Source organism: Geotrypetes seraphini, chromosome 5 (assembly GCF_902459505.1).
Source record: "Geotrypetes seraphini chromosome 5, aGeoSer1.1, whole genome shotgun sequence".
NCBI lineage: Eukaryota > Metazoa > Chordata > Amphibia > Gymnophiona > Dermophiidae > Geotrypetes > Geotrypetes seraphini.
In genome coordinates this window covers 108,959,342-108,977,910 of record NC_047088.1, presented here as the reverse complement: position 1 = coordinate 108,977,910, position 18,569 = coordinate 108,959,342, and positions in this window count along the sequence as shown.

The following is an 18,569-nucleotide window of genomic DNA, read 5'->3' as shown; positions in this document are numbered from 1 at the left end:
TGTACAGTTGAGACTGTTTGTATTTAAGGTGGGGTGGGGGGGTTAGCCCCACATTTAATGTGGAGGGATAGAAGGCCATATTTTGGCAAAGTTACATCGCGTGAAGCACCCCATCTTGTCTAGCACTTCTGCGGCTGGGAGGAATCAGTGCTGGAAGCACTGATTCAGACACAAGTCTTTTGGGAAGAAAAGAAGGACTTATACTGAACTTTATCTTTGTTATACAGAGAAACTTGATGGTGCGGGACTCTGAGTAGCAGAAAAGGACCCTTTTTGTAGTGGAAATTGAAGGTTTCTGATTTTAGGTTTTTTTGTTTCCCTTTCTGTTTTGCTGGGTTTTTTGTCTTTTTGTAACTCTCTAGTTGCAGAGGTAGTGTACAGCTGTAGGACTAAGTTTGCCTCATCTGAAGGTACAATAACTTTCCTATTAACGGTCATTACTTGACAAAGTTTATTTTCTGATTTCTTTGTTTTGTGGACTGTTTGAAGCAATTGTTTTGTTTTTGGTACTTGAAGTAGGCCGCTGTCTAGGCCTACCTCGGAATGGAGACTCCACACACTATATACTGGTTTCAATAGGTATACATTTATTAGCAAATCAGTAACAGCTTACAAGAATAAATCATTCAGCATATAATGTAACAGATGTGATCCTCAGGCCTGAGGGTCCTCTGATGTCTGTTCTGATTACTTCTGCTTATAGGCCTGGTTTTATACATTTCTTGGTGGTCAATACCACGTTAGCCTAAATCACATGATACATCTTTATTGGTTATTTTTCTTATACGTCAATACATAAGTAGATTCATTTATTGGCTTATCTATTTGTGTCATCTTATACGTCTGTTCAGTTTGCCGTAAGGCCTAACCTTTTCCCGCAAATGTCCTTTTCCCTTTACCATATATGCAATTCCGAGTCCAAAATTCCTTCTCTGCTGTGGTAACACATGATATATCTTGCTAAATAATGTTCCTGAGTACTCTGTTTTTCTGACCATGAGCTGTGTTCCTCTTTGCATAATATCCGGCCAGGTGCCATGCATCGGAATTTAAGTCTTGTTTCTTACAAGTTTTTGCTTACCATAGCTAACTCAGAAACAGAATATTTCTCAATCACTATAGGCCAGCTGGCAAGTGGGTTATGAAATATCTTTTACAGTTAATATACTGATTTATTAGAGCAAGAGGGAGGGGAGGGGGTTTTCTCCTGTGAGGTCTGGTTACTTCACCTTTATCCAAAGGACTTATCCTGCTTCACCTGTATCACACCAGGACTTCTTCTTCTTCGTCTCATCCTCTTTTCCCTCTCATACTGCAAATTAAATCCAGTCCAGATTTTGATTTCTACTTTCTTGATTGCAATGTGGTTTCTTTTTGGCTAATCCTGTCTTATCTTTCCTTGTGTTGCAAGCCACAGCACACAAGAGCCAAAAAATCCATGTCCCAGCGGCTCGGGACCCATTGCCCTGACCCCGCTGGTGACAATGATATGGTGCGCAAATGGACAAAGCAGCGAGAGATCAATGCAGACGGAACTATGCAGCCCAAGTCAGCACTCCATGCCCCTGCCAACCAATCAACCCATTCGGTCTGTAGGGGGGGCCCCAGAGCATCAACATAATAGCGAAGTCATGGAGCCGCGTCCTCCCCCATCGCCAAACACCTCCTAAGATCCCCAGAGAAGCTGCGGACATAATGTCGGAGCTGGAAGTAGCCGAAAGCGTCCACCCTATCCAGCCCATACAGCGACCCCAATTCGGCAGAAGAAAGGAGATCGCCCCCATCGGAAAGAGCATCCCCTATTCTACGAACTCCATGTGCATGCCAAATCCTAAACACCTTGCTGTCACTGACCGGTTTAAAATGCAAATTGCCCACCAGTGGTAGAAGAGGAGTTATGTTAGAGTTAATGCCCAAATGCTTACAAAGTAATTTCCAAATGTGTCTCATATAAGACTAAACGACATGTCCCCGGTAGATGGAGTCCAACTGGGCAGCTGGAGCATGTAACAAAAACAAACCAGAGATAGGGTGTAAAAAATCCCTGTCCACAGAAATCATTAAAAAAGAGGAGCTCTCCATACACCAGTCCCGAATCAATCTAGTCCCACAAGCCAGATTATAGGCGCGAATGTCTAGCAGTCCAAATCCCCCTTGCGACTCAGGCAACATCAAAATACGAAGAGATAGCCAAGGCCAGCGCCCACGCCACAAGAAAGTCCTCAAAGCACTATACAACAGAGCTAAGTCCCCGGTCCGCAACCACAGCGGAAGAGTTTGAAACAGATAAAGCCACCGAGGGACAATCATCATATTGTACAAAAATATACGTCCCGCAAGGGATACCGGCAAATCACCCCACAAGCGAAGGAGCTCAACCGTGCTCCGGAGCAGGGGCTTCACATTGATCTCATAGAATCGCGTGAGGGATGACGGTATCAGAACCCCCAGATATTTTACCTGCTGTGGTGCTTCCCGAAGCGGGAAATCAGCCCACGCATGCGAGATACTAATAATGAAGAGGAAGCGCCTCCAATTTAGACACATTGAGTTTTAGGCCCGAGATTTCCCCAAACCGGTGAAACATCTCCAATAATCTAGGGAGGCCTGAAACTGGGTCAGTCAACATTACCATAATATCATCGGCAAAAGCCATGCAACGCAAAGAGGAATTCCCCAGCTCTACTCCAGCTATCTGAGGATGGCATCGAAGGGAAATCAACAAAGGCTCCAAAAACAATATATAAAGCAGAGGGGACAAGGGGCAGCCCTGGCGAGTGCCCCGCTGGAGCACAAAGTCCGGAGAAGCTACCCCATTAACCAATAAGGCCGCCACTGGGTGGGAATAAAGGGCCCCAAGAGCTCTCATAAAGAACCCCTCCAACCCATAATATCGCAACAAGGGGAATAAAAAAGCCCACTCTACTCTATCAAAGGCTTTTTCGGAGTCAAAACTAATAGCCAGCGCTGGTTGCTGCCAAGAAACACAATGGGCAAAAGCAAGGATGAGCTTCCTAACATTATGACCTGCTAATCGCCCCCGCACAAAACCTACCTGATCTGCACCCACCAAAGAGGGAACAAACTGGGCCAAACGGTTAGCCAGAACCCAAGCTAAAATTTTTAGATCAACATTAATAAGTGAAATAAATCTATAGGATCCCACAAGCAAGGGGTCTTTTCCCGGTTTAGGCAATACAGTAATCAGTGCTCGGTTCACTCCAAGAGGAAACTGCCCTACCTCCGCCGCGCTTTCAAAGTAGCCCCGTAACGGATCAGCCACATACCCCTGAAGAAGACGATAGAATTCCCCCCCCCCCCCCCAAAGCCGTCAGGGCCTGGAGATTTACAAAGAGGTAGATGCTTGAGAACACCCAGCACCTCCTCTCGGGTTATAGGGGAAGCCAAGACCTCCGAGTCCGTCGTTGATAGTTTTGGTAAGGGCAAAGATTCCAAAAATGCCCGAATCTGAGATTCCCGACCTACTACTTCTGCAGTATATAGAGAGCTATAAAAGGTGACAAATAGCTGTTCCATCTGAGACTGATCCGTGACCAACCTTCTCCCATCATCTTGAAGCGAGTTAATCAAATTGGCACCCCGCCTCGCCTTAGTCATCTGGGCCAACATTCTACCTGGCCTATTACCAAAATAGTGTAGTCGGTACTTATAATAGAAAAGGGATTTGTGGGCTCTCTCATGAAGAAGTGCATGGAGTGCTGACTGGGCCATCTGAAAAGCATGTTTATGAGACAGGGTAGGATTCTGAAGGACCAAAAGTCTACTATCCCGCACCTTGCGTTCAAGAACCAAGATTTTTTTCCGCCAGCATTTTCTTACATCGCGCGCAGTAAGTTATCACAGCCCCTCGGAGCACTGCCTTGGCAGCCTCCCAAAACAAAGTTCCATTATCCCCATGGTCCCCATTAAATTCCACATAGTCCCGCCACTGCTGCTCCAAGTAAGATTTAAAGTCCGGGTCCAAATAAAGTGCTATCGGGAATCGCCAGTGCTTCCCTCCCCCCAGGACGCCAGCCGAGAAGCTGATGTCCATCCACACCATGGTATGATCCGAGAGAGCCAGTACTCCAATCTCAGCCACATGAACCGCATATAAGGAGGAGCGTGAGAGGAAAATATAATCTATTCTAGAGGAGGAATTATGCACTTTAGACGTATGAGTGAAATCCCGCTCCCCTGGGTGTAGGGTCTGCCAGACATCCACTAGATCCAAAGCCTCCAACCAAGCGGCAAGTCCATTATCGGACCTACCGGAGGTGTGAGTTGATCCCTTAGAGGAATCCAGAAGCGGATCTAGTATAGAGTTAAAATCCCCCAAAAAGATTTTCTGAGACTCATGGATTTGTGGTACAGACAGCAGTACCCCCAGGAGTCCTATAAAAGGACCGCTGTGCACTGTTGGGTGCGTATATGGACATCAAAATTACAGGGCGCTGATTAAGAGAACCCTGGGCAATAACATAGTGTCCCTCTGGATCTGAGAGGACCCTAGATGCAGTAAAAGACACCGATTTGCGGATCAACAGTGCCACCCCAGCCCTAGTTTTGGAGGAGGAGGCCAAGTAACACTGCCCCACCCAGGATTGACACAATTTACCATGTTCCTGTTCAGTGAGCTTAGTCTCCTGCAGTCCAGCTACATCAGCCTGACATCTGGCTAGGCACTGCAAGATCTTAGTTCTCTTGATAGGAGAATTGATACCAGATATATTTCATGACACACACCTCAAACCCTTCTTAACAGGCATAAGAAAGAAAAAAGAACCAGATATACCAAAAGAGAAAAAGAGCACAAAACAGCTGCCAAGAGTCCCAGCCCATCCCCCAGCAGCCCAGTCTCCATATCACTTCCTCACATGAATCAACAACATACACACAGGTCAGGAGCCTCCCCCCTCCCCCCCTGAACTCCCCACTCCCACTCCCTCCTCCCACCCAACCCCCCCAAAAGACCAAAAACCACCACACCAAGAAGGACTCCATGTGGCCAGAAGCCCCCCCTCACAACCCCTGAAAAACAGAACCCAAGCTTCCAAGAAGGAAAGAAATTAAAGACAATGTTTGAAATATAACAGTATATACCCTGTTTCCCCGAATATATGACACTGTCTTATATTTTTAAAAACTCCAAAATATGCACAAGGTCTTATTTTCAGGGGGATGTCTTATTTTTCCATGAAGAAGAATACAGTACATATTTATTGCTGAAAAAAAGACATTTATTACCTGTATATGGTACAGGTCATCACAAACCAGAAAAGCTGTATCACAAACCAGAAAAAACTGTATCACAAACCAGAAAAAACTGTATCACAAACCAGAAAAACATTTAAGGCCCTGATTCTCCAAAAGTGCGTCCCGATTTTAGGCAGCTGTAGACGTCCTACAGCTGTCTAATCAGCCAATCGGGATGCACGTTTTTTTTAAAAAAATGCTCCCCAGGCAGCCGCCCGGGAGAGGCGTCCTATACTAAACGCCGATTCTGTAACCGGCATCTTTAGAGAATCGGGTTAAATTAGACGCGGCCGCTATACTTATGGCAGCAAGGGATCTCCCTGCTGCAATATGTATAGCGGCCGCGGTTGTTGCGGCCGCCTGTCCCATCACCGACAGGAGAATGCCTAACTCCTCCTGTCAGAACCCCTGAACCCCCTCCCCCCCAAACTCATAATCACCGACAGGAGGATGCCCAACTCCTCCTGCCGGAAAGCCCAACGACCCCCCGCCCCAACTAATCTCCCTCCCCCAACTAACCTTTCAATGTTGGTCAGCTGGACGGATCTTGCTGCCGTCCAGCCGACGGGTCTGCCTCATGGAAATGAGACGGCACGCCCCTTCCCGGCCCATCCCCGCTAAATCTAAGGCCTGATTGGCCCAGGCTAGGCACCTTGGCCAATCAGGCCTTAGGATTAGTGGGGATGGGCGGACCCGCTATGCCTAAGGCCTGATTGGTCCAGGCTTCTACAGCCTGGGCCAATCAGGCCTTAGATTTAGCGGGGATGGGCCGGGAAGGGGCGTGCCGTCTCATTTCCACGAGGCAGACCCGTCGGCTGGACGGCAGCAAGACCCGTCCAGCTGACCAACATTGAAAGGTTAGTTGGGGGAGGGAGATTAGTTGGGGCGGGGGGTCGTTGGGCTTTCCGGCAGGAGGAGTTCGGCATCCTCCTGTCGGCGATTACGAATTTGGGGGGGAGGGGGTTCCGGGGTTCCGACAGGAGGAGTTGGGCATCCTCCTGTCGGCGATTACGAGTTTGGGGGGGAGGGGGGTCCGGGGTTCCGACAGGAGGAGTTGGGCATTCTCCTGTCGGTGATGGGACAGGCGGCCGCAACAACCGCGGCCGCTATACATATTGCAGCAGGGAGATCCCTTGCTGCCATAAGTATAGCGGCCGCGTCTAATTTAACCCGATTCTCTAAAGACGCCGGTTACAGAATCGGTGTTTAGTATAGGACACCTCTCCTGGGCGTCCTGCCTGGGGAGCATTTTTTTTTTAAAACGTGCATCCCGATTGGCTGATTAGACAGCTGTAGGACGTCTACAGCTGCCTAAAATCGGGACGCACTTTTGGAGAATCAGGGCCTCGGTGTACAGAGGCTGTTCCTGGGCTTGTTTTCCTGGACAGCGGAAGCAGGAAGTTGTGTGACCACGCATACGGTACTGTACCAGTACTCTGGATCGCCAAGACATGCTTGCCAAATAGTGCCTTATTTTCGGGGGGGGGGGGGCCTTATATTTCCCAGGTGGGGAAAAAAAGGGGGGTGTCTTACTAAAGGAGGAGGTCCTATAATGGGGGAAACACGGTATCAAAAAACAGTTCCCCACCCCCACTGAGTCCGTGTCAATGTAGAGGATACATAGCCAATTCAAGCAGGGGAGCAGAAATAAAGAAATAAAAATGTCAATAAGATGGCATACCGCTGCAGCAGCAGCAAGACAAAAATGTCACATCAAATCTGCATAAACTGGAACAAGTAAACATAGTCCAGGTCCCAAACCGGATACCCTAAGTAGAAGTCTCCTTCACTCTCCAGGGTCTCCGAGTCAAATGTGCATACCCTCCGCAGAGGCAAAAAAAGCTGATCAAGCTCCCGGCATCAGGTCAGGGAACCACGTGGTCAGCTGGGTTCTGGCCGCTGCACATGTTTCAAACACCACCGGTGTGCCATTATGGATAACCCGGAGCTTAGCAGGGAATTGCAATGTGAATCGAATCTTCTTCTCCGTGAGGGCAGTGCAGATCGGCGAAAAGCCTCGTCGAAGAGCAGCCACCTGTGCTGAGTAATCTTGGAAAAGCAGGTTACGATGGTTTTGAAACTGAGCACCTGAGCACGACAGGAACAAGAATGCTGGCAAATAACGTCAAGAGCACAATAGACAAGGCTTTAAACTGAGGAGAGGGGGAAAGCTGACAGTCGATCTGGTGTCGACGCTTCGGGAAGGAATATCAAAGGAAGATATTGAAAGGGAAAAATGCAAAGTAGGCCTCCAAGGCAAGCGGGAAAATTGCGAAAAAGGACTCAAAGACGAACTACAGGAGTTCAAGGAACAAGTGAAATTAGAGAGCGAAAAGAAGGAAAAACAGCAGGAACTAAAAGGACATGCAGAAATGAGGAAGACAGCTGAGGACAAAGAAATCACACCATGGAAAGGGGAAGAACAAAATGGGACTCAGGGGCTGGCACCCCAAGAAGGGGACGACAAGAGAATCAACCCACAAGGAAGAACAACAGGGAAAGTAAAAAACCAAAACTTAAATTGCTTGTACGCCAATTCAAGGAGTCTACGGACCAAAATGGGAGAGCTGGAAGTCATGGCCAACAAAGAGGACCTAGACATAATTGGAATCACAGAAACATGGTGGTCTGAGGACAACAAATGGGACGTAGTACTACCAGGTTATAAATTCTATAGGAAAGACAGGACATGTAAGAAGGGAGGAGGAATAGCGCTATACATAAAGGACTCCATTCACTCGACCAGGATGGATACGGCAACAAGGGCAGAAGGTTTGGAATCGCTATGGGTTAAGTTACCAGGAAGAAAGGGAGCCGACACAAAATTGGGACTTTATTATCGCCCACCTGGACAGCCAGAAACAAGTGACAATGACCTAGAAGCAGAATTGAGGCAGGAATGCAAAAGCGGAAGGGTGACGGTTATGGGAGACTTCAACCACCCTGGGATAGACTGGAGCATTGGACACTCCAGCAGCGCGAGGGAAACAAAGTTCCTGGAGGCTGTGAGGGATTGCTTCTTGGAGCAGCTGGTCCAGGAACCGACATGAGGAGATACCACTCTTGACCTAATCCTCAACGGTCTAGGGGGACCCGCAAAGGAGGTGGTAGTAGTAGGGCCACTAGGAAACAGTGATCACAACATGATCCAGTACAAACTAGAAATGGGAACATCAAAAGTGAAGAGAACCACAGCGATGGCACTCAACTTCAGAAAAGGGAACTACGAAGCTATGAGGAAAATGGTGAGACATAAACTCAGAAACAGCTCACGGAAGATGGAGACCGTAGAGAAAGCCTGGTCCCTACTCAAGAACACGGTGCAAAAAGCACAAAACATGTACATCCCCAGGTTTAGGAAAGGGCGCAAACAGAATCAAACAAAAAACAAGGTGTGGATAACAAAGGAAGTGAAGAAGGCAATAAGCGACAAGAAATCATCATTCAGAAAATGGAAAAAGGACCAAACTGAGGAAAACCGGAAGGAACACAAAAAACACCAGAAAGAGTGCCACCGAGTGGTTAGGGAAGCAAAAAGAGAATACGAAGAGAAGCTGGCTGGGGAGGCGAGAAACTTCAAACCGTTCTTTAGGTACGTGAAGGGGAGGCAACCGGCAAGGGAGGAAGTGGGACCGTTGGATGATGGAACCAGAAAGGGAGTGGTAAGAGAGGAAAAAGAGGTAGCAGACAGGTTAAACAAGTTTTTCTCGTCGGTCTTCACGAGCGAGGACACATCCAATGTACCAGAACCTGAGGAGATTATAAGTGGGGATCTAGATGAAAAGCTGGAGCGAATAGAAGTAAGCCATGAGGACGTCCTACGACAGATAGATAGATTAAAAAGCGACAAATCACCGGGCCCGGATGGAATCCACCCAAGGGTACTAAAAGAACTGAGAAAGGAAATAGCGGAAACACTCCAGCAAATATGTAATCTATCATTGAAAACTGGGGAGATCCCGGAGGACTGGAAAATAGCAAATGTCACGCCTATCTTTAAGAAAGGACCAAGAGGAGACCCGGGAAACTACAGGCCAGTGAGCTTGACTTCGGTTCCGGGTAAGATGATGGAAGCACTTATTAAGGACAGCATCTGCGAGCACATAGAAAAAAATGGGCAGCTGAGGGAGAGCCAACATGGCTTCTGCAAGGGAAGGTTTTGCCTCACAAACTTACTACATTTCTTTGAGGGAATAAACAGCCAGATAGACAAAGGGGAACCCATAGACATAATTTACCTCGACTTCCAAAAAGCTTTCGACAAGGTACCCCACAAACGGCTGCTTAAGAAGCTGTGGAACCACGGAGTGGAGGGGGATGTATACCGATGGATTAAACACTGGTTGGCGGGCAGAAAACAGAGGGTTGGAGTGAAGGGCAAATACTCAGACTGGCAACAGGTCACGAGCGGAGTTCCGCAGGGGTCGGTGTTGGGACCGCTCCTGTTCAATATATTTATAGACGATCTGGAGACAGGGACGAAATGTGAGGTTATCAAATTTGCAGATGACACCAAACTCTGCAGCAGGGTTAGAACCACGGAAGACTGTGAAAACCTGCAAAGGGACCTAACGAAGCTGGAAGAGTGGGCCAAAAAGTGGCAGATGCGTTTTAATATAGAGAAATACAAGGTCATGCATGTTGGGAAAAAGAACCCGATGTTCAGCTATACAATGGGGGGAACATTGCTAGATGTAAGTACCCTTGAAAGAGACCTGGGTGTGCTGGTGGATACAACAATGAAAGCATCAGCACAATGCGCGACAGCCTCAAAGAAAGCAAACAGAATGCTGGGTATCATCAAGAAGGGTATCACGACCAGGACAAAGGAAGTCATCATGCCACTGTACCGTGCAATGGTGCGCCCGCATCTGGAGTACTGTGTCCAGTATTGGTCGCCGTACCTCAAGAAGGACATAGCATTGCTTGAGGGGGTCCAGAGAAGGGCGACGAAAATGGTAAGAGGTATGGAAAACCTTTCGTATGCCGACAGGCTAGAACAGCTGGGGCTGTTCTCCCTGGAAAAGAGGAGACTTAGAGGAGACATGATACAAACTTTCAAGATCCTGAAACGCATAGATAAGGTAGACAGGGACAGATTCTTCAGACTGTGGGGAACAACAAGTACAAGGGGGCACTCGGAGAAACTGAAAGGGGATAGGTTTAGAACCAATGCCAGGAAGTTCTTCTTCACCCAGAGAGTGGTGGACACATGGAACGCACTCCCGGAGGTTGTGGTGGGGCAGAAGACACTACAGGGATTCAAAGAAGGTTTGGATAAATTCCTGAAGGAAAAGGGGATTGAGGGATACAGATAGAAGTAAGGATAGGTTTTTTAGGGCAGGGAACACTTGACAGGTCATGGACCTGATGGGCCGCCGCGGGTGTGGACCGCTGGGTGCGATGGACCTCTGGTCTGATCCCGGTGGAGGCAACTTCTTATGTTCTTAAGATCTTTTCGCTGGCGGAAATTTTTAAGGAGCAGATCTTTTATGGCAAAATTCAATATACGAACTATCACCACTCGTGGTTTTGCCATCCCCTCCTGCTTCCTGCCCAGTCTATGGGCCCTCTCAATGTGAAGCGGGCCAAAAGAAGGGGAAACCAGTAATTCCTCAGCCAGCCATTTCTCCAGGGCAAGTCAAAACAAAAGTGTGCAGGGGTAATTTTTGCACAATAAAGGTTACTTGAGTGACTCAAGGAATCGGTAGCACAAAAAATAAAGTCACCACATACAGCAATATGCTTAGTAAGCTTAATTCTTACTTAGAACTCTGCTCAGAGACATGAAGGCTGATTACTCGGCCTCACCTACCAATCATTGCAGTGTTCAAAAAGAAAGCTTTTTATCTCCAATACTTTTTTAATTGCGCTAGCTTGACTGCTATGCTAGAAATAATAATATTTTCATAAGTTCTTATGAACTGTACCAAAAGTACTTATCTTTAAACAGTGACTGGTTCCAGTCACTGTTTAAAGATAAGTACTTTTGGTACAGTTCATAAGAACTTATGAAAATATTATTATTTCTAGCATAGCAGTCAAGCTAGCGCAATTAAAAAAGTATTGGAGATAAAAAGCTTTCTTTTTGAACACTGCAATGATTGGTAGGTGAGGCCGAGTAATCAGCCTTCATGTCTCTGAGCAGAGTTCTAAGTAAGAATTAAGCTTACTAAGCATATTGCTGTATGTGGTGACTTTATTTCTCCAGGGCAGGCAGGAGATCCGCATCCGAAATAGTTTCTGGGATACCCACCAGACGCAAATTATTGCACCTGGAGCGGTTCTCCAAATCGTCCAGTTTGTCGGTGGCACTCACCACCGTGCTTTTAAGCTGGTGTAGCTCCTCCTGCACCTGGGTAATCGCGTTCTCTGCAGTGCCCACATGGTGTTCCACCTCAGTCACTCGTGAGTTAAAATCAGCCACAGAAGCAGAAAGCGTCTCCAACGATTCCTGAACTTTATCAAGCCGGGAACCCAGAACTAGGACCACAGCATCTGTGAGCCGTGACACCATATCCTCACCCACAAGGTCTGGTGCTTCTGCCTGGCCCGCCATCTTGCCATCAGGCCCTGGGCCCGATTTCAGCCATTCCCGCTCCTTCCTGCCACTTTTTGTTGCCATATCAGTGCTGTTTTTGAGCACAAATTTGTCCATAGATCCGAGGGCAGCAGTGGTCTAGCACTTGGGTAAATCCGCTCAAAGAATTTAGTTCAAAAGGGCTGATTTGGAGGGAGAACTTCGGAGCTCAGAGAGAACACGTCTTCCCTGTGCTCTGCACGGCCATGCCCCCTTCGCAAACATTTTAAAGTTTGTCTACTTCCAGAGGGTGCTATGTAAGCCTGAAACTGCAGTAAGCCCTCTGGACAGCCTGCAGATTGAATCGGGTCTCCAGGTTCGGAAGCCATCTCTCCCTTGGTTTGTCCGCAAAGGGGTAGAATGCAGGCTGCTGTGGTTCCGAGGAAGTATGCCGGTAATGGAACCGCACCGCGTGTCTTCCCTGATTTCCCTGAGGAGTCCTAGTGGTCGTGATCTGAGGCGACAGGGAAGTTGAAGCGGCCAGAAGTTCTGAAAAACCCAATTTAATCAGCGCCTGAGGTAATGATCTCCCTATGCTTGCACTGCAGCACATGTCTCTGTGGTGTCTGTGAGTCACAGAGTTTGCCGATTTTGGGGGTCCTCAAATCAGGGTTTTGGGGGGGGGGTTCCCTGCAAGCCCTGGTCCCCCCACCTGTAGAATCCTACAATCGCCATTTTTAGCATTTTCCTGCGTTTTGAACAGCCGTTTTTCTGTCAAAATTGGCACCCGTGGCATCCATCTTGGATTTTCTTTAAAGTTTTTTAAACTATATTTTTTCGACTTAAAAGCTTCGTTTTTGCTCGAAACATAACAGATGGCCACCTCAGGACAGATGGCATAGATTCATGCCATAAATACAGCAGATGCTTGTGGTTTCGCAGCCACGTATTCGGTATGCCGTGGCCCATAAGGGGTGTAAACAGTGTGTGGATTCCGCACTATCCTCTTCCAGAGATGACCTGCTTTCCTGTGTTTCTGCCAGAGATGTGAGTCCAGCATCCGGGATGCCAGAATTGTGTGAGGAGGGTGTTTTCACAAAACGCAAGCGCAGTTCCAGGGAAAGTCTCATCAATCTTCACCTAATTTCAAATCTGAGACCTGCTGGTCGGCTCAGGCCGCCAAGGACTAATTTGTATATGGTGGATATAAAGGATATGGTGGCAGTAGGAGTAAGTGGCAGCGGTTGAAAAAGGCAGCAGGAGCAGGCAAAGAGGAGAGGTAAAGAGGGAAGGACCAGGTCAGCGGTGGCGAGGAGCGGGTAGTGGCAAGAGTTATCTCCGCCCACCCGCACCGCGTTACCAGTGGCATCAGCGCATGGACTCCCCCTTAAAAGGAGGGAGCCGCGGCGCGAAGGATAAGCAGCCGCGTGGCAGTAGGAGTAAGCGGCAGCAGTTGACAAAGGCAGCAGGAGCAGGCAAAGAGGAGAGGTAAAGAGGGAAGGACCGGGTCAGCAGCGGTGAGGAGCGGGTAGCGGTGAGAGTTAGCTCCGCCCACCCGCACCACGTCACTAGCGGCGTCAGCGCCCAGACTCCCCCTTAAAAGGGGGAGAGCCAACGTCACGCAGCTGTTCGGTGCGCAGTGAAGGCGAGTGGCAAAGGCACTCGCCTTAGCCAGAGCACCTTTGTGAAGAGCCTTAAGAAGGGCCGGGCCACTACGTCCAAAAAGACAAAAAAACAGGTAGGCCCCAGGAGGGACAGCACTCACACAAGAGCAAAGAGGAGCGGCAGGCACAGGAGGTGCAGAAGAAAAGAAAAGTAGCAGGATCAGAAGATAGGAAAAGGGTAGGCCCAAGAGGTAACATACACACACCGGCAGAGAGAACACACACAAGCACAAGGTAACAGAAGAGGGTTAAGGAAAGGTAAACTCAAGAGAGAAAACACACACATACACAAGCAAAAGGTACTGGCAGGCACAGAGGGCTAGGAGGAGGAGGACAACGCGACATACAAGAGGAAGGAAGCAAAAGACAAAGTGGACTAGGAAGAGCCAAGAACAGGAGTGAGCACACAAGCAAGGTGTAGAGGAATTTCTAGAGGGCGGACAAGAATGGAAGCTGCAGGAGCCCAAGGGTTGAGCTTCCCAGTGTATTGCACGGGCTGCCACATGTATGACTACCTCCCCTCGGAGAGACAGTCATATGTGTGCGGACGATGTTGGGAACTGAGAAGCTTGAAGAATGAAGTCAGCCATCTGAAGCACAGGATCCGGGAACTGGAGGGACACTACACCTCAGAAGACCCTTTCCAGACATCCGAATACCCTATGAGAGAGAGGTGCATTGAGGATCAAGTCAGGGAACTCGAGAAGTTCATTAAGGAAGCCTACAGGAGAATGGAAGAACAGGAACATGAGCAGCACAGGAATGAGGAGGATGCACTAAACAGAAGACAAGAACCATCTGACACCAAGGCAGAAGGATCCCATGGAGGAAACTCACAAGAAGAAGAGGCAAGATCCTACCAGCACTTTGAGGGAGAAGAAACGAAAAGCACCAAGGTCACTGATCTGCGACCACAGCAGAGGCTGAAAAAGGGGAAATCTGCAATCTGGTGGGACAGTCACATAGCAGGAGGGAGAGAGGATAGGCTGGTGACCTGTCTCCCAGGAGCAAGAACTAAGGACATCGCCGACAGAATTGATAGGATCCTGGAAGGAGCAGATACCGAGGAGACGGCAGTGATAGTCCACGTCGGGACAAACAATGTCATCAGGAGAGACTATAACAGGAATGCACTCACCGAACAGTTCAAGATCTTGGGAAGGAAGCTGAAGATGAGGACACAGAGGATAGCGTTCTCGGAGATCCTTCCAGTACCGAAGGCTGATGTGAAGAGATAGACAGAACTACAATCAATTAATGCGTGGATGAGGAGATGATGCAAAGAGGAGGGTTTTCACTTCATGAGGAACTGGACAACGTTTTGGGGCAAGAACAAGCTCTTCATGAGAGATGGACTACACCTGAGTACGGCGGGAACTAGACTACTAGCAAACATGGTCAGGATAGGAATAGAACAAGCTTTAAACTAAGAAGAAGGGGAAAGCCGACAAGTCGACCAGGTGTCGATGATTCGGAAGACAGTATCCCGAAAGGATATTGGGTGGGGAAAGTGCTGGGAAGACACGGAAGACATAAAACAAGTGATGAAATACCAACAGAACCAGGAGGAATCTACTACAAGGGGAGGACGAAAAGAAACAAGAGGAAGGAAAGGAACAAAAGGAGGAAAATAAGAACGTATCACAAGGGGATAACATAAGAGTCAATAAACAGGAGTCTGCAGGACAGGAAGGGGACAGTAAGGACAACAAATCGCAAGGGAAAGTAACAAAAAAAACAAAAATATCAAGACTTAAATTGTATGTACACTAACACAAGAAGCCTGAAGAATACAATGGGCGAACTAGAAATCATGGCCAAAGATGAGAACCTAGACGTCATAGCGATCACGGAAACGTGGTGGAACGAAGAAGACAAATGGGACATAGTACTGCCGGGGTACAAGCTCTACCGAAGAGACAGGGCGCATCAGAAAGGGGGAGGAGTAGCACTTTATATAAAGGATACCATTCACTCGACCGGAGGACGCAGCAGTGACAAATGACCAACCGGAATCAATATGGGTTAAAATACCAGGAAGAAAGGGAACCGGGATAAAGATGGGACTGTACTACCGCTCACCTGGACAAACAGAAGCAATGAATGAAAAACTGAGGACCGAATTGAGACGAGAATGTAAAATGCAAACACCATAATTATGGGAGATTTCAACTATCCCGGGATAGGCTGGAGCCATGGAGCTTCAAAATGTTCAAAGGAAATGGAGTTCCTGGAAGCTGTACGGGACTGCTTCTTGGAGCAGCTTGTCAAGGAACCAACGAGAGGAACAGCTAAACTGGATTTAATCCTCAGCGGGCTGAAAGGAACGACCCAAGAAGTGGAAGTAGTAGGACCATTAGGAAACAGTGATCACAACATGATCCGATTCAAAGTGGAAATAGAAATGCCAAAGGGAGGGGGTCACGTGATGCCGCGCACCTGAGCGGACGTGCCTTCACACAGCTCCGGGCCATGCCGACTTAAACATCCCTCTCTTCAGCCGCACTCGATCCCAAAACCGGCGTACTGCGGACCGAAGCTTCCCTGCGGGTGTTTGGCGTGTGTGGAGCGCTCTTGGGAGAGTTTGCAGCCCGGCATGACTGCGAGGGCGCAGCGGGACACACGCGGGAAAGTGAGGCAGACGGAATCTAAGATGGCGGACGGCCACGAGGTCCCCATGTTCACCATACAAGAAGCGGCCATACAAGAGCTCACCAAGTCTCTGACCCTTGTTATGGAGGACAAGCTCGCCAAGATCCAAACCTTTATGGAGGATATTAGGGAGACCTTGGAGACACAGGCGGGCAGACTACAACGGGTGGAGGACCGGGTGGCCCAGCAGGAGGACCGGGCTGCAAGCTTTGAGGAGCGCCTGAGGGTCTTGGAGACTGCAAAAGTTACATGTCTGGAAAAACTGGAAGACCACGAGAATCGGAACAGAAGAAACAACTTACGCTTCATAGGGATACCCTCCACCGTCCGGGATGTCGACCTCCGGCCTTGTTTGGAATCATGGCTGCCGGGAGTGCTGGGCCTTGTTGAGCCTGGGGAGCGGGTCCTGATTGAACGCGCCCATCGGGTGGGCCCCCAGCGTGAGGGGGATCAGCGACCTCGGCCAGTCCTCGCCCGCTTCCTTAACTTCGCCCTGAAAGAACGTGTTCTCACCTGCTTTCGGCGTGGGGCTGGCTTCACCTATGAAGGACATAAAATTCTGGTCTTCCAGGACTTCTCCCCCCAGGTGTCTTCGAAGCGTCGAGCCATGGCTCCTCACTGCAACACCCTATACCAACGAAAAATAAGGGTCTCATTGCTCTACCCGGCCAGAGCCCGAGTCTCTTATAATAATAAGACTCACTTCTTTGACTCCCCGCGTGATCTGGAGCATTTTATACAAGCCTTACCGGCGCCTCCGCGTGCAGACCCGGAGATGGCTTGAGAACCTCCGAGGCGTTTCCCGGTCCTGGTCTATGATGCTGCTGCTCTATACACAGCGTGTGCCTCTGCCTGTCTCTCCGCCGTCGACTTTCCCTGCTCCACGACGCCGCCGGCACTGACAAGACACCCCCGACAGATGCCGGCGTTCTGGACTCCTCAAACGGGATTTGATTCCCCATCGACGACCACGACGGCTACTTAGCACTGCCCTATAATCCGACCCGCCTTCCCGGGATTGCGGGACTCTCTGCGAGCAGTGGTGGGATCGCTGTGCCCAGACACTCCACCTTCTGTGGCACGCTCCCTCACTGCACTGTACACTTGGCTGGCTGCAGGACCGCCTGCGAACCCTGGGCTTGCCGGCTCTCTTGTCTCGGCCTGGGCGGACCGTAGTTGCCCTCTGAGGGGGAGGCGAGGCGAGGCTACTTAGGGGGACAGGCATCTTTGAGCGTTTGCCCCGATTCCTTTGGGGAGCAGCGTCTGAGGTGTCAAGCTGCACTGTTTGTCTGAAAAGGGTGGTTTTGGCATGGGCGTCCATCTGCCTACCCACCATCTGTTCAACGGAGGACCTGTAGCGACATCATGCATGCCCATCTCTGTGCCTGTTTGGGCGCGGTGCGTCGGCGCCGCAGGACGAGAAATACTTGGGGGTTTAATGGGATTGCCTGCTCTCCTGAACTCTTACAGGGGTGAGACTGCATAATAGCACCATACTGTGCATTACCAGGGCACGCGGACTGCTGAATGTTTACAAAAATTTTACGTGTTGTTGTTGTTCTTCTTCTCTTCTGGGGGCATGGCCCGGAGCTGTTTCCTATTTTCTACTGTTGTATTTTGGTATTAGCATGGCCTTCCATGCTGGGGTTTGGGGGAATGAACAGAAGGGGAGGGGGGGAGGGATGTGTCCGAATGGGGGAGTGCATGTGGGTATGACTCGGGTTTGTGTGAGGGGTATGTCTGTGGGATGTCTGGATGACTGTATGGGTTTTTCTACACTGAGCCACTGTTGTAGCCTGGGCAGGTTAACTTGGTATTTCCTGAGTGAGTGGAGGCATTGGCTGGGACGGCCTCCATCACTCGTCTTATGGTTTTTCACTGTTTCTTATATGCATTTCTGTATGTTCCATGGTACAATTGCATGTTAAATCACTGAACGTAGATGGAATTCATTCACCCATTAAGCGTACAAAAATCCTTGCATACCTTAAGCGTGAACACACTGACATAGCATTCTTACAGGAGACTCATCTGAGTTCTGGGGAGCATGGGAAGCTGCGTAGGGGTTGGGTGGGTCAGGTACACTCGGCATCATTTACTAATCGAAAATGCGGAGTGGCTATTCTCATCCACAAAAACATACCCTTCCACATACACAGCCACATCGATGATCCCAAGGGGCGATTTCTGATCCTGGTGGGTGAACTCTGGGGCAAACCTCTAGTCTTATGCAATATCTACGCCCCTAATACTTACTCCCATGCCTTTTTCACCTCAGTGGTGGGTCATTTGGCTCCTCTCATGCCCCAACCGACCATCATGGGAGGCGATTTTAATTTTGTTGCAAATCCTCAATGGGATCGTAAGCCGGCCAGACCGGTGCCGAGGGGCCACTTCACTAGAGGTATAAACTTCCTTATTAAAGAACTGGGATTGCTGGACACTTGGCGCACGCTACACCCCACTGAACTTGATTT